The following is a 15,822-nucleotide window of genomic DNA, read 5'->3' as shown; positions in this document are numbered from 1 at the left end:
CGAGCACTACCCGGCCGATTTCGCTGAAATTTTCACAGTATCTTTTTTTCAGTCTGAAAAGGTTTGCAGACCAGTTCAAAAAAAAAAAAAAAAAAAAATTGATGAATAGTTCTTTTTTTATTTCAATTTAGGCCCAATTTTCACATAAAATCCTGATAATGGGGGTGAAAAATTACTTTCACATATTAATATTACATATTGTTGGAAAGAATAAAATTTTCCTAGTTCTACGCAATTTGTTTCAATGTTCGAACTTAATTACGGCAGGAGTTATTTGTGTTTTTAGCTTGAATTTTTTTAGGCTTAGCTGAAATTTAGGCACTACTTTCTTCATTGAAAAAATCAGTAAAAAGTGAAGGAATTGTCCCACAGTTTTCTTTTTGACACCATTGGAAAAAGCGACATTTTCTACTCCTGATCTCTCTCGACCTATGGTTGAAAAACTGAGCTTCTATCTCCAAAGGAAAAAAGTTACAACCCTTTTTAAATCAAGTTCAAAATATCTCATACTCATTCAAATTGTTAACCATTTTCTTTCTCATTTTAATTCCTTAAAATTATTTTATTTTGTGTTCCCATGGTTACGCTTTTTAAATCCTTCTTTCTCGATTTAATTTCTTAAAAGTATTTTAATACCTGTCATCATTGTTTGGAAGGGAAATTTTGCACGTTTTTTTTTATTTATTTATTTAAGCCTGATTGTTGAAAATACGTCACTTGACACAATTTTTTTTCTCAAGGTAGACCGGGCAATGCAGCTAGTATACAGATAAAGAAGAGTGTATTTTTGCACTAATAAAGGGATTCTTGCATTTTAAACAACAACAAAAAAACTTACCGAACATATCATCACTTGAAAGATGTGGTTCCAATTGCATTGAATTTTCATTTAGATTTTTAGAGTTGGGTCGGTGTTTCAGCAAAGGGCTTGATGTTAAACTATCCTTTTGAGATACATTTACATTACTGGCGAGATTAAGTTTCAGTTCTTGTAACTTTTGTTCATAATCATTCGAAGCTAAAGTGTAAGCTATTATGGAGCTGGGTTTATCTTCATAAACAACGATTGGAAGCTAGAAGTTAAAAGCATTTACTAATGTTAAGTAATGTAACTATCACCTAAAACTAACATAAGATTATTCTAAGTAAAATATAGATTAAAAGAGTAACTATAAAGATTTTCAAAACATTAATAGTGTGAAAAAAATCAAGTAGTTCCACTTCACAATCAAATTATTGCAAAAATTTTACAACAGCTTCTGTTTCAACATTAGCTAAATTTAACTAAAATTCAGGTTTACTAGATAAATTTCACAAATGAAGCTTATTGTACTTTGCAGTTTTTAGTCAATACATTAATAATGGCATCAATATTTTATTGACAATTATTACATGAATACACAATTATGATAATTTTCACTTATTTTTAAATGCAAGCAAAAACTTCATTAGAATTAGAGCTTTTAACACACAATCAATGAATAAATAACTTAATTCTGCCCAAAGTGAAATTTATGTTTCATAACATACGCCTAACACAAAGCATTATCTAATGAGATCAATACCATTTTAAACGGTAATAACGAAATTTCTAACAGTTGGGATAAAACACAGTATGCTGCAAAAGAATGAAAAACTCTACAAGTTTTTGATGAGCATAATTGCCTGAAGTAGAGAGTGCTAGTCGATAGCCAATTGGGCTAAAAAAATGAAAGTGGCAACTGCAAGGGAGAAAGCGTAGTGTTTATTATTTCTAGCTGAAAGAAAATCACTGATAACCATGCAGCGAAGTTTTAGACCATAAAGATCCATTAAAACTGACTGGTGAATCTTTATGATACATCTAGCAAACATTTCTTTGTAAGGTTATCGTTGATTTTAATTTGGCTAAGCGTAATACACAATGTGCTTTCTGCTTTGCAGTTATCATTTTTGTTATTTAGCCCAACTGGCTGGCAACTTCCACTTCTGGCAATTAACACTCCTCAAAACTGTTGACTACTTGAGAAGTGGTAGGACCAGTTCCCACGCAAATTGGTTTTGTGCACGTCGGCTGGGCCCTGTCTGACACGATTGACGTCGTGGCCAGGGGTGCCCCAATGGGAGGTCACTTTCACCTTTCAACAATTTCTGTATACCACAAAATCATCATCATTCGAAAAAATTTAGGGTTCTATTCGGCAAAATTATCACCATTCAGCAAAATCATCATCATTTGGTGAAATTTGAAGTTCTATTTAGCAAAGCTATTATCTTTTGGAGAAATTTGGGGCCTCATTTTTCAAATTGAGAATTTTCAAAGTTCGGGGCAAAAGTCAGGGCAAGGAAGTTCAGGGCGTCCCTGGTCACCGCGAATCAGAGAGCAGCCTATGTGCTTGGAGGAAGGTGTGAGTTGGCAGTTGGTAGATGTTAATGGTGAAGTTCATTAATTGTATTTGGGTTAAATGTTTTTGGCTATTCTCATTTCTATCGACTATGCCCAGCCAAAAGAACTAAAATCAATGATTACCATGTGGGAATTTTACTACAAGACAGTCTTAGCATAACAATATAAAACATAACTCAACTTAAAGAGTAATAAAGATCAAAATTTAGAAATCTAGGCAAAACAAACAACAGATTTTGGATGCATTTTTTCTTACATATATAAAACAGGTATAACTATTTTGTTTTTAATTAAATCTTCTTCAGCACAAGTTATAGTTCCATTGAACGCTTAACATGGAAAATTTATGAAGCAGAAATAAATTTACCTTAGGGTTCTGAGGTAGGAGTAAATGCTCAGAAGAGGAAAATGGATTCTCAATTGGATTATCAGAAGAGCTTGATAAAAGCTGGCTCAACATAGATTTGACAGTTCTTTCTTTTTTTTCTGGTTTATTTCCATCTATAAAATACAAAATAGCATACAAGCAAAAGTTCTTTTTTTTGCGCACAAAGATATACAAAATTGTTAATTTTGAAGTACGTAAATAAAGAAGCAAATAAAATGTGTAAAACTCTAATTAAAATTATTCTGAAGATGAAGATGTTAATTTTCCAAATTTTGAGAAAGCGGCAGTCAAAACAAGTAGATGAGTGCAATAAAGTTATTAGGAATTTTTTTAAGAAACAAGCTAAGTAACAGTAAATATTTTCTGCGCATCACGAAAATTATAGTATCAGTGTGAAATCCTGTTGACCATGAAACCGGGTCCAATAACAAACTAAATCTTGGCAAAACAAACACAATGTAGTGCTATGCCTCATCTTAAAAAAAAAAAAAAAAAAAAAAAAAAAAAAAAAAAAAAAAAACAATTTTCTGCTTTCCATTATGTGCGAAATATTACGTCTGGTTGAATTTAGCTTCATGCTGTTCAAAGACTGACCTGAAATCTGCCACTTATTCTTACTCTCATGAGGAGAAACAAACCTACCTTGACTTTGAAAACACAACTAATAGCTGCAAAAAGAAGTGTTCACTAAGTTAAAAATTAAGTTTATGCATAAATGGTAACTATGTATACTTAATTTATTCAAAGTATATTTATTCATTTTGATGACAAAGACAGACACTGTAGGGCAAGGTTATTAAGTGACTAACCTTTAAAATACATGACATTTTTATGAGGTAGATAAAAGAAAAAAAATATGAAAAGAAAAAGAGGTAATAGAAAAAAAAAACAAATAAACAAAAAGCTTTTTGAAAGTTTATCTGTTTGATTATTTTGATATAGCAAAGTTCAGTTTAATTTAGATGAAACTTATACTACATTGAAATTCATGGAAAGCTACTCAAACAATACAAGAAAGTAAAAGTGTCCAATCATTGGTAGTAGTAGTAAATCATGCTACTACTAAAATAGTTCAGCAGAATAATGGGCTATTGGTGAACACAATTTTCCATGTTTCAGTTTTCTAAACAATAAAGAAACAGTATTGCATGTTTCCGCTGAGTTGTATTATTTTCTCTTACTCATTTCATTTCCACAATAACTTCTGAAAGAAATTACAATAATAATTTCCTAGTGCTATATACATAACCTGAAAGTAGAGAGTACATTAGCTTACCTTCATACAAGAATTAAAAACTGGAAAATCTATGTAATTAAATGCAACAGGAATATAACAGGAATGAACAATAAAATTAACAGTTTTTTGCTTTATTTCTGTTTTAATTACTTTGATTTTTATTTATTCAACACTAAAAGTAATTTAAGGGGAAAAAAGGAATTAAGATTCAATGCATTAAGTAACTAACTGGTGCTCTATTAAACTAAACTTTGACAGCTTAAATCATTTTTCAAGAACATTAAAAACCATTAAAGAAAAACATCACTGCAATTAGTACTGCTTAAAAACGTCTAGAAAATAAAAAGCAGTTAAACCTCACTTTAGACTCAATTTATTTTAGGTCATAAAACATGACTGTTTCACTAAGGCAGCTACATTGAAAATGAATGAGTATTATAAACTAATCTTTTTTCAAACGTGTTGCTGAATTTATATAACAAACAGCCCTTTTCAATGATAATTTATTTGCATTCACATGTGAGCAGGAAACTGGGTAACATTATGTAGAAGAAGATCAACATTGATATCTATCATTAAACGTTTAATCAACGATGCTGCAGAGGGAGGGCTTGAAATTAATGCGGGGAAAACAAAATTCATGGAAAGAGGCATAACTGCAAATGATCAGTTAGAGAAACTTTCTGTTGATCATTATGACTTCGAAAGGGTGCACAGTTTCACTTATCTAGGCTCCAATATCACAGACTCTGGAAGTAACACCAAAGATATACAGGCTAGAATAATAAAAGGAAACCGGGCATATTTTCTATACAGCTACCTTCTGAAAAGTAAATTGCTGTCGAAATCATTAAAATACAGACTATATAAAGCAATCATCCGACCAATTGTGCATATGGAAGTGAAACCTGGACCCGATGAAGAAGACCTACTGATTTTTGAGCGAATAGTCATACATAGAATCACTGGTCCTTTGAAGGTGGGTGATCAGTGGAGAGTAAGAACTAATATTGAAATTGAGAATATCCTTAAAGGAAAAAATATAGTTCACTTTATAAAAACCCACCGTCTTTCATGGCTTGTTCACATTGAGCAAACAGACAATTTTAGACTGAAAAAGATCCTGAAATGGAAACCTATGGGAACCAGGACCAGAGGACAACCTAGAAAGTGTTGGTTGGATGATGTTCTTGCAAACCTGGAAACAATGAAGATCCGCAGATGGAGGGAGGAGGGCGGTCTGGAGCAAAATTGTGGATCAGGCCAAGGTCCATAACAGGCTGTAGTGCCACTTGAAGAAGAAGAAGATGATGTGAGCAGGGAATGTGCTTTTCAAGGTGTATCAACACACAAAATATGTGTAGGTTATTGTCTGTTAAGTTTATTGATGCAGAAAGGCTTGGTATGCCACTAGCAACACATAGACAATAGGTTGAGTAGAGCTGTAATATATGAATACACAAACTTTCATATCAGTATTAAAAAATCCAACAAACAAACCTGGTTTGTCTAACGACAATCTGTTTGGATTTGAAAGTGTTTCTGCATCCGATTTAGAGCGCTCATGGCGTTTTCTTACTGTAACAGCAGTATCTTCCTTGATGCTTTCTGTAACAAAGGAAAGAAATATTCTTTAAATAGAAATTTAAGCTAAGCTGAAATAAAGTTGAACAATACTCATTGAAATAATCAATTTGATAAGGTAGACATTTGAAAAAATAGTAAAAAACTACCTTTATGACAAATAACGTATGATTCATCATCTTCAGGTTCTGATACTTTTAGTCCAGCATAAATGCCTGGTGTAACACCATAAGTATTACTCGAATCACTACTTGAAATGCTGTACTCATCTGCAGAAAAGTGATATTCATTTTACTCCATTGCTTTAAATAATATAAATATAATAACATGAACTGTTTTGCTGAAAAATTTTCTTTCATACTTAGATAAAAGGCTCAAACGCGTATTAATTATAATGTTGAAATCAATACTCTTCTTTTTAAATCAGCATTATTCCAAGATAAATAAAAAATGATAATAATCATTAAGCATATAAAAAAGCAGTACAAAAAATACTCACTTTCCAAAAGAGTTTTATTAGCATCTGCTTTTTTAGCCTGAGACAGAAAACTTTCAGATTTACTAATAATTTTTACAGGAAGTTCCTTTTTATTTGCCAAAGTATATTTTAAGTCAAAAACACTTTCAAAAGATAATGATCTTCCAAAAATAGATAATTTCCGTAACTTATTCTTATTGTAAAACTGTTCACACTTCTTCTCATATTCACATTTTGCTTCAGGTAAAGATTTATCATCTTGTACATTATCTTTAACCACAATACAACTATCGGCATTTTTTTGGGCAACATGAATTGCTTTATCATCCACATTAGGTTCCTGTGGTTTGGTTATTGAATGTTCATCCTGAAATTAAAATAAATATGTTTAAATTTTATCACAACTACATTCATCAAAATTTTTGTGTGAGAATTACTTTAATCACAACATGGTTTACAAGTTGTAAATTTTTGAAAGACACCAAGTAAATTTATAAATACTACTAAAATGTTAAAGAAATATATAGAAGTAATGACAGTAGATTTTTTTTTTATATTACACCCCACTCCTGAACCCAAAAGTCAATCTGACTTTGACTATGATGACGCAGCCTTGGCGGAAATACAGAGTCGGAAGGAAAACGACTGGCTATCTACTCCTGAGTTTCACTGCTATACTCCAAAATCAGTTTCACTTCAATTCCATATATGACTCCACTTCCGTATCCCAGGTTTATATTGTGAAATGATGATTGTTGAGATGAATTGTTTTTATTATTATTCTAAAGTTTAAATTGATTAAATTTATTTTTGACTATAGGAATTAAAAGGAAATTTGGAGTGCTTTATTTTTTAATCAGACAGAAAAAGCTGCACAAATCATTTTCATAAAACTTATTTAAGAATTCTATAATTTATTTTCTAAAGTATGTTTATTAATATTTTTTGGTAATGAGACAGAACATTTTATTTTTGGCAAAAAGAAAGAGCAAGAAACCATTTAAAAAAATTAATTAATTAACTAAAACTTTACTTTGATGTACTTTTTATTTTTACTTTTTTTTTTTTTTTTTTTGAAAATGGTGGAAGATTTTTTTTACGAAAAAAGTTTATTAGCTGCATTGTTTAAAAGGTGCTACTACTTTACTTGTTCGTTGATTTATTTTTTCATATCTATTTCATCAGATGAGAGAGGCATATTATGATTTTCAAAATCAACTTTAATGTTAAAAAGGTACCACTATTTGCACTTTTAGCTAATTAAGAGGCTATTGACTAGATGCTAGTAAGTTTATATTAAAAACTAAACATCATAGATCCATTCCATGTCACGGAACCCGGTGGTCCCTATCCAACCATCTCCAATTTGGAGAACCTTTTAGAGAGGGCTCCAATGAGGGAGCCTAAACATGGCAATTTGTTTCACAAAGCTGAGCGCTTATTTTGAAGCCCCCCTTTTTTTAATTGACCCTAGATGCTCAGGATTTGGGTTTTAGAAGCTGAAAAATTTTATAGGCTAGTTTCAAGGCATCGCTATAAAATTTGGTTCAAATTGGAGATGGTCGGGTGGATATGACAAGGTCAGTTGACAAGAAATGACTAAAATCTTGCACGACTCAGCTTAATAATAGTGACCTTTTTTACCTGCTCATTGAAGGACTTATTTGTGTTACATTCATTAATATTTAGATACAATAATGCAAGATACATTATTGTATCTAAAGAGGTGATATTTGAAAATGTTTTCCTTTTTCAATGTTTAATGAATTAAAAAAAAAAAAAAAGCTCTCAGGAACTAGGAAAGAGAAAAGGAGTCAAAGCACACTATACTAGAAACCTTGTAATAATAATAATAATAAAAAACACACACACACAATTACTTTGATATGAAAGTTTAAAAAATACATTTTATGCGGTTCTTTAAATAAGCTGCAGTTACATTACTAAAAATAGAAAAACAAAAAATACATTAAACTTACTTCTGAAATTCTACTTGTCTGCTGAAGGAGCTTAGACTGAATTTTTTGTTCCTTTTTTCTAGCAGAGATAAATTCTTGTATGCTATATTAAAATAGTTAAAATCTATACATAGAAGTAATTTGTAAAATGTTTTAGCACAATAAATTGATTTGGCCATAAAAAAAAAACAGTTCTTTATTCTCTAAATTGATTTAAGAATGATAAAAGTTTTTTAAGCCTACTTTTCTTTAAATTATTTTAAAAGGACTTAAAAATATGCTATGAAAGAAAGAAAAAAGAAAATTAATATATTGTGAAAAAATTGCTATAAATAAAACACCTTTTCCAAATGAGAAAGTAGTGAAAAATGAAAAAAAAAAAAAAAAAAACAGAGAGAGAGAGAAGGAGAGAAATATGTGTTTATCACATGCAGATATCGGTTTACTTCATAGAATTTATGGCTAGTTTTTTAAGCACAAATGCATAACAGACCCAGGGCAGACAAGAGACCATATCAGTCTATTTTCAGTAAGTGTTATTGCCTTATAGCCTTCAATCTTCGAGTTGAACCGAACCAGTGTTTCAGTCATTCGTCTGGTCATGCTAATTTTATATTAGCTACCAGTTTGTCTGGCTACCTTGGCACCCTTAAGAGGTTTTCCACTTCCAGTTCAGTCACTTCTTATTCCAGGCTGATGAGTGCTAATAAGCCTGAAACTGCAGTCCTCGGATGGAATGACTGAGCTGGAGGTGTATTTTATGTATATATCAGTCTTGTCCAGCATTTCTTAAATTGTGTTCCGCGGAACTCCAGGGCTCCATGAAGCTCTCTCAGGGGTTCCATGAGACTTGCAAGTTTTTATTCCACATCTTTCAAATTTGTCACTTAAAAAATCAATAAAAACGCTTTCCCAAAATGAAAAATAAATTTACTTTAACTTTCGTTTACTAATCTGAGCTTTATTACCCATCAGGGTTAGCCACTATAGGAATAATTTTATTCGTTGCCTGAAATTGGGCCTTTAAGATTCAACTTCGAAAATTTTCAAGATCAGTCAAAAAGCACATCTTTTTCACTTTTAAACACATCAATTTCGAAAAATTCCGGAAAAAGCTTGGCGCCCTAATATCATCAAAGATATCAAAGATAAAGGACTTCAATGTTGAAAAACTTAGGTAAGGAGACCCCAAATTCCCTTTCCTGCATCACTATCAAATATTCTACTATTAATACTATCAACTCTCCCAGTATATATGGCAGCAGTTGAAAGCACAACTTTAACATTTAAGGAGTGACGACCAATTTAAGTCAACATAACATACAGTGTGACATTAAAGTCTCTGATTTATAAATAACTTTAAAAATTGTTGTAAAATAAGAGACATTTTAGTTTTTAAGTTTTAAAAACTTTTTCTTTGTAAATTTTAGTAAATTATTACCATTATTGTAGGTAAAACATATCAGTATTTTTTTTCCTAACCAAGAAAATATTTTAATCATATAACTCATGCATAAATTCTGAGGTTATTAATCCCTTTAAAAATACTCAGAATCTCAAATAGGCATAGGCCGCTCATTCGATGAGGAAAGGGGGGCAATTGCCCTCTTTTTTTCAACAGTAAAGGGACTTTGCCTCTCTACTTTTTTAAGTTCAAAACTAAGGGTCGAATGAAAAATGATAGTGACGATCTATTCAAGTGTTTAAAAAAGAAGTGACTTAATAAGTGCTTGTATTATGCTTCGTAAAAATTAAAATGGAACTTTCATTTTGTAGGAGGGAATCTTTTCTGTGACCATGTAATCCTGCTTTTTGAGTCTGTATCTCGAATTTTTGGAAGAAGGTCAATTAATTAATAATGACGTAAAAATTCAATTGCCCAATATTTTAAGAAAAAATTTAGCTTTAAGGGTGTGTCGTCGCCCATCAAACCTGAATCCCCCCCCCCCGTACATCCTTTGACTCTTGACTCCCCACTTTTTTGGGGCACCAGCCACCTATGCAAACAGGAGTTTCTTAGGTGTTCTATAATAATAAATAATAATTAGCAGTTAGCAGTAATTACCATGGTATATAATGAAATCTATTTAATTTCCAATTTAACAACAAATAGTTGATGTGATAGTCTCTTTGAGATAAGAACCTTGGTTGTGCCAACTCAAAACTATTGACAAAAACTAAGGGTTCCACAAAAAAGTCAGTATTTAAAAGGGTTCCACTGATCAAAGAAATTAAGAAACGCTGGTCTAGTCGAAAACTATGGGCCCGTCTCTTGAGAGGGCTTGGCTCAGAATCAAGCGTACTATAAAATTTGACAAGTTTTATGGTGGGAGGGGGGCCCGGCAACCAAACTGACAAGAAGCCTTGCCTTGGCTCGCTGTGACCCTGGAGAGATCACATTTATGTTATTTCCTCTCAAAGCAATCAGACTTTTTTCCCCCTTTTCAGCTTGCATAATAACTTTTAAACCAAGTGATATAATCAATATGACTTATGATTGGAAATGCCTTCTGACGGCATTAAAATCCCAGTTTTCTGAGTGACCTTCTCCTATTTCTAGAAAAAACTTACCTTCCCTGTGTATGTGATCTCCTCATAGCAAATGTAAACCTTACATGATAAAATCAATATATATTTTTTTAAATTTTAATGCCACCACTCATGCTTATTTATCTTCACATTTTTATTGACAGCTTTGATAATAGTAATTATTTTCAAAGAACTTACAGGACAGGACCACTAAACAACCAGTTTTTATTGCAACAAAGTAAACCATATCTATTTGTGAACAGCCTTCTGCATAACATAAAATTATGAATTCGCAACCTATAATGCATGTTCTCCTCAAGGTTATACAATGAATTGCTAATGGGTATATGAAGAAATTTACTGCCAACGACAGAAGAAAAATAAGTATTGATTACAGTGAAAACAAGCCATCAATTTCAAGTCACAACACAGTTCCCAAATTGAGAGTTTATTTGCATTTTCATTCTTTTTAGTTCCTTGTAAAAAGTAAAGGAAGTTTTGTATTCATGAAAAATGTCCTAATTTGTACTAAACTTCCATTTCAGTCACCTCTGAATCAGTTTTGACTAGTTTTGGAATAATGCATGTGTGCAAAAACATATGGGCTAAAAACAAACCTCACTTTTTTCATCTGCAAGTCCATTTTTACAAACTTTGTTGTGAACTATCTACCTATGTGTGTGCAATGCATGTATTTCGAATAGAAAATTGAAAATATTTTTGAAGGATTAGTACAACGTCTAGCGGTTCACCTTTTTTGGTTTCAATCGGAAATTCGCCCAACCCCATTCGGTCATTAGGCTGTGTATTTTTGCATTTATCTCATGTTACTCAAAATATGCTAGCTGTGAAAGGGTTGAACTTTTTGTAGTCATACTGCATTATAAATGTTACAGAGATATATATTTATACTTGAAACTGAAATAAAGTTGAAAAATGCATTCAATAAGTTTAATTTTACCATCATACTTCTCGATTTGCACAGAAAACGCATTGAGGATACTGGGCACAAGCTTTATTTGGTACCTGCTCCCTCGCTTATACAGCATAGCAAAGCTATAAAATGTTTTGATACTGTAACCAGGCCAAATTTGGCAATGTATTATATTATAACTAGTCGACCTGTGCGGAACTCCGCACTGTGCTTCGAATCGTTTCATAAGACATTTCGCTCTTTAAAATTTTCAAAGAAAGAACATTATGAAGAAGAACCGAAAAAAAGTAAGCGCAGAAGAGAACGCATGTAATTTAAAGATATCAGTAACAAAACCTCGTTAAATACAACGTTGTGATAATTTGATCATCGCTCACCTTTTGGTCGTACATATTTTCAATGCAAACATAAATATCATTAAAAGTGTGGCTGAGTGACACGTGAAAAAATCAGTAATTGTTGCATGTGAAAAAACAGGTTGTGGCAAATACAGTCCTGCCCATGTGAGCATCTGACGGGGAAAAAAGGAAACGTTAAAGAGATTTTTTTTTTATCAAGGATTCGAACTCGCGCCATTCTGATTAACAGTACAACACTCCAACAAACCTAGCAATTGCACCTTCCTTTTCGAATGCTATATATTGAAGGAATGCGTGATAAAAAACAGCAAAAAAACATTTTTGCCGAAGAAAAAAAATGAAATCATGCGTCTATGTTTTGTCATTAGCCAGCATAATACGATTTAAAATTATTCTTAAAACATGGAATTTGATTAAAGAATAAAGAAGATCTCACCTAGCTATTGAAACAAACATTCTAGAGAAGTAATAAATTCGATTGAAATTAAGTGTTTTTCTTTTTGAATATTGAACAATCACACATAGCAGGCTACTTTAACCGTTACGGCTTAAAAGCCCGCTTATGTTTTTCTTTTAATCGGACAACTAAAATTCAAAACCAAAACCAGTTGAACTGAGTCCGTTTTTTAAGTGTAATTTTTCGAACGTAGACAAAATGTTTTTTTTTTTTTCAGCAGAAAGCAGAGGAGTAGAAAATGATTTCTTGCTAATGAAGTTGATAATAATTTTAATGCTTTATATCATATTCGCGCGAATAAAAAATTAAAGGTTTACTGGAAGAAACTCGTAGTTTTAATTTGGCGTAGTATTTTTTCATTTGTACAAAAGGTCGAACATTGCTATTAGAAACATCTACATTTCAGCATACAATGAAAATGTTTTTCTGCGCAAAAAGGATTTCCTTTAGGTAATTCTAATACTTTTTTATGCTTACATTATGCTGAGTGGTCTGGATGTAGTCAAAGCTTAAAAAAAGGGAAAAACACCTTTCGATTAACAGTCAACTTATCCGAATGATAACTGCAGCCTGCATAAAGGAGTCAAAATACCAAGTAGCATTCCCACTGCATTTATTTTATTACGTGTGTATGTTATGTGTACATGTAATGCGTAATACTAATATAAATTTGATATTATGTCGAACAGCCCAAGCTTGCCCGAAGTTCAGATAGTTTATAGCCGAACGCTCTACCGAAAAAAACTTATCAGTTTAACCGAACAACTAAGTCCGGTGCTTTTAAGCTTTATTAAAATATGAACACACACACACACACACAGGCTTTTTTTTTTTTTTTGCCGAAAGCGACGTAAAAAATTGGAAAACTGCATTAGAACTTTACTGAAAAAAAAAAATTCATAAGAACTGCAGGCCTCAAGGTTTTGAAACAGCAAGGGGTGTTTTCGAAAACTTGATTTTCCGACCGTAAGTCTATTTTTCGTCATTAGCCAGCCTGATAAGTTTTAAAATGAGAGGGGAATAATATATAAGATAAGATAATGAAGAAAAATGGTTTTATTTTTGAAAATTTTTACAATTTATTACCGCAGGCTGCTTGAACCGTTATGACTTAGATGGCAGCACGTGTTCATCATTTAACAGCACGGTTAAAATACAAAATAAATTAAACTATGCTCTTTTTAAGCGTAGCTTTTCGAATGTAGTAAAAATGTGATAAGCTATTTGTTTTTTTGCAAAAAGAAGAAAAAATATATATTTTACCCTTCAAATTGAGGTAGTAATTTTTTTATTTGTACAAAGAGTCAAAAACTCATTAGAAGAATATATATTTCAATATACGATTTATTATTATTTTTTTTTGAACAAAAAACAATTCTATTGTAGTCTGAAATCTTAAACCTGTTACTTATATTTTTGCTTACATTATGCTTTAATTTTCTTACCAGAGCCAAAGCTTAAAAAGAAAAACGTACAATTCCGAAGTAATTTAGCACAAAGTCACTTCAAGTTTTCATATCAGCAAGAAGCGTTTCCTTCTTACTTATTCTATTCCTTCATAGTTGTTATTCACTTAATTAAGGGTTTAGTAGTACGCGATATTTCTCTAATTTTTTTGTTGCAGATTGTCCGGACGTGGGCCTGAACACGCATTCTCCTGGTTACGAAGAGAACGCTCTGCCGATCAAGCTATTCAGCTCTGCCGGTCATAGCGGAAATTAAAGTTATAAGTTTAACCGAAAACCTCATTCTGGTTCTTTAAAACAAGTTTTTCGGCTGAAAAAACCAATTTTTAGACCGTGGGTCTATTTTTCGTCAGTAGCCAGCACCAAAAGCTTTAAAATAAGGCGTAAATCAAAGAAATCGATCAAGAATTGAGGAAAATCTGGCGTAGAAACCAAAACAGGCTACAGAAATAACATATAAGGATATATCCTATCACATTAAAATCAATGAAGCAATGAAAATATTAGTGATATTATATGATAAATATACATTAGAATGCAAGATGACGTGAAACTTTGTCTGGTATTGGTGGTAGTAAGGCGCAAATCTTAAAAGTGTCTGAACATAATACAGAGCTGGGCCTGATATGGCTTTGAAAATTGCAAAAAAGATTGAAATTTTGCAAATAATTTTTTTTTCTAATTACATATTGTTGTAGTATGAAATTAGTTTAACTTAGGTACAATAGAAAAATGCTGCTTCAGAAATATAGTAATTATTGAAGATTTCTGCATATAAAAAATAAAATGTATAATACCGACTATTCCAAACTTGAACAACTTCTGCAATGTGGTACTTTAACAGAGTAACTTGATCTTCAATTTTCCACATGAAATTGCAAACATCTGAAAACATTATATAAAAGAATCAAACAGAATTGAAAGCATAGCTAAAAGTTTAATTTGAGAAAACACCGTTCATTGACAAATTAATGTTTACTCCAAGGTTGTACACTTAAATCCTATTACTTCATGTAAATGCATCAAGCACTTGTGCAGTGAAGGGGGGAAGGGGCGAGAGGTAAAAACACCCCACAGAGGTCTTAATTTTGACATTACTGCTAACACAGCAGTTTATACACATATAAGGACTCTTTTAATCATAAAACCTCCTCCAGAGGGCAATTCTGGCTGCGCTAGTGGTGTAAAGTATTATGTGATATTCAATAAGGCAATAAATAACTTAACCAAACATTAAGTATATTTAAAGGAAAAAAAGTTCCCATCAAAAGGGAGCTTTTATTTCTTTGTCAATAATTTCACAGGACACAACAACTTCACTTTATAAATACTAAAAGTTTTGGAAGCTGATAACAAAACAGAAAATAATAAAAAAAAAAAGAAGATATAAATTAGAAAGCATTTGATGCCAAACAATTCCAAATATAGCATCAGTTTAGTAATATTTGGTAAGACAATAGTTTTTAAAAATGAAAAATTTGCTATTAATAAAAAAAAAAAAAAAAAAAAAAAAAAACTTTTTCATACCAGCACATGTGGTATAAATAGCATTCTTTAAATAAAATGTTCTTTGGAATTTAAAGAACTAACCTAAAACAACAGAAAACATGAAGAAAATATTTAATTTTTTTTGACAAGACTTTTAATATTTTGAACAAAATAATTTTGTTTCACTGTTTCAAAATCACAGAAATTAATTAACCATGCATAAGATAAGCATGAGAATTTATTTACTTTCCCAATATCTAATGACAAACTACATTAACCAATTCAGTTATGATTATCAGTCACTTGAATCAATATTTACTACTCATTTTTATACTTAAGTATTATCTTTATTGGCTTAATACATGATTATTTTCCATAGAAAAAAACCCCCCCTTTTATATTATCATTTCCTTAACATAATATTTTTTATACATTTATGTAGGAAAAATTTAAAACTTTCTTACCTTTATTTTTTTCAATATCTTCTATTGTGTTGATTTGTAAGCTCTCTAATGTAGGAGATGTTAACCTCAATTGTATTTCTTCAATTTTTTCCCG

At 31.4% G+C, this 15,822-nt stretch overlaps 1 protein-coding gene across 1 annotated transcript in view; it reads left to right on the top strand.

Moving 5' to 3' along the window:
• The window catches only part of LOC129224105 (regulator of nonsense transcripts 1-like), a 368,488-nt gene that overhangs the window by 60,156 nt on the left and 292,510 nt on the right, over positions 1–15,822 (top strand). The gene's annotated exons all lie outside the window — the stretch shown is intronic.

This window comes from Uloborus diversus, chromosome 6 (genome assembly GCF_026930045.1).
Source record: "Uloborus diversus isolate 005 chromosome 6, Udiv.v.3.1, whole genome shotgun sequence".
In the NCBI taxonomy this organism is placed as follows: Eukaryota; Metazoa; Arthropoda; class Arachnida; order Araneae; family Uloboridae; genus Uloborus; species Uloborus diversus.
The sequence above is the reverse complement of the archived record's forward strand: the minus strand, read 5'-3'. Positions and strand labels throughout refer to the sequence as shown.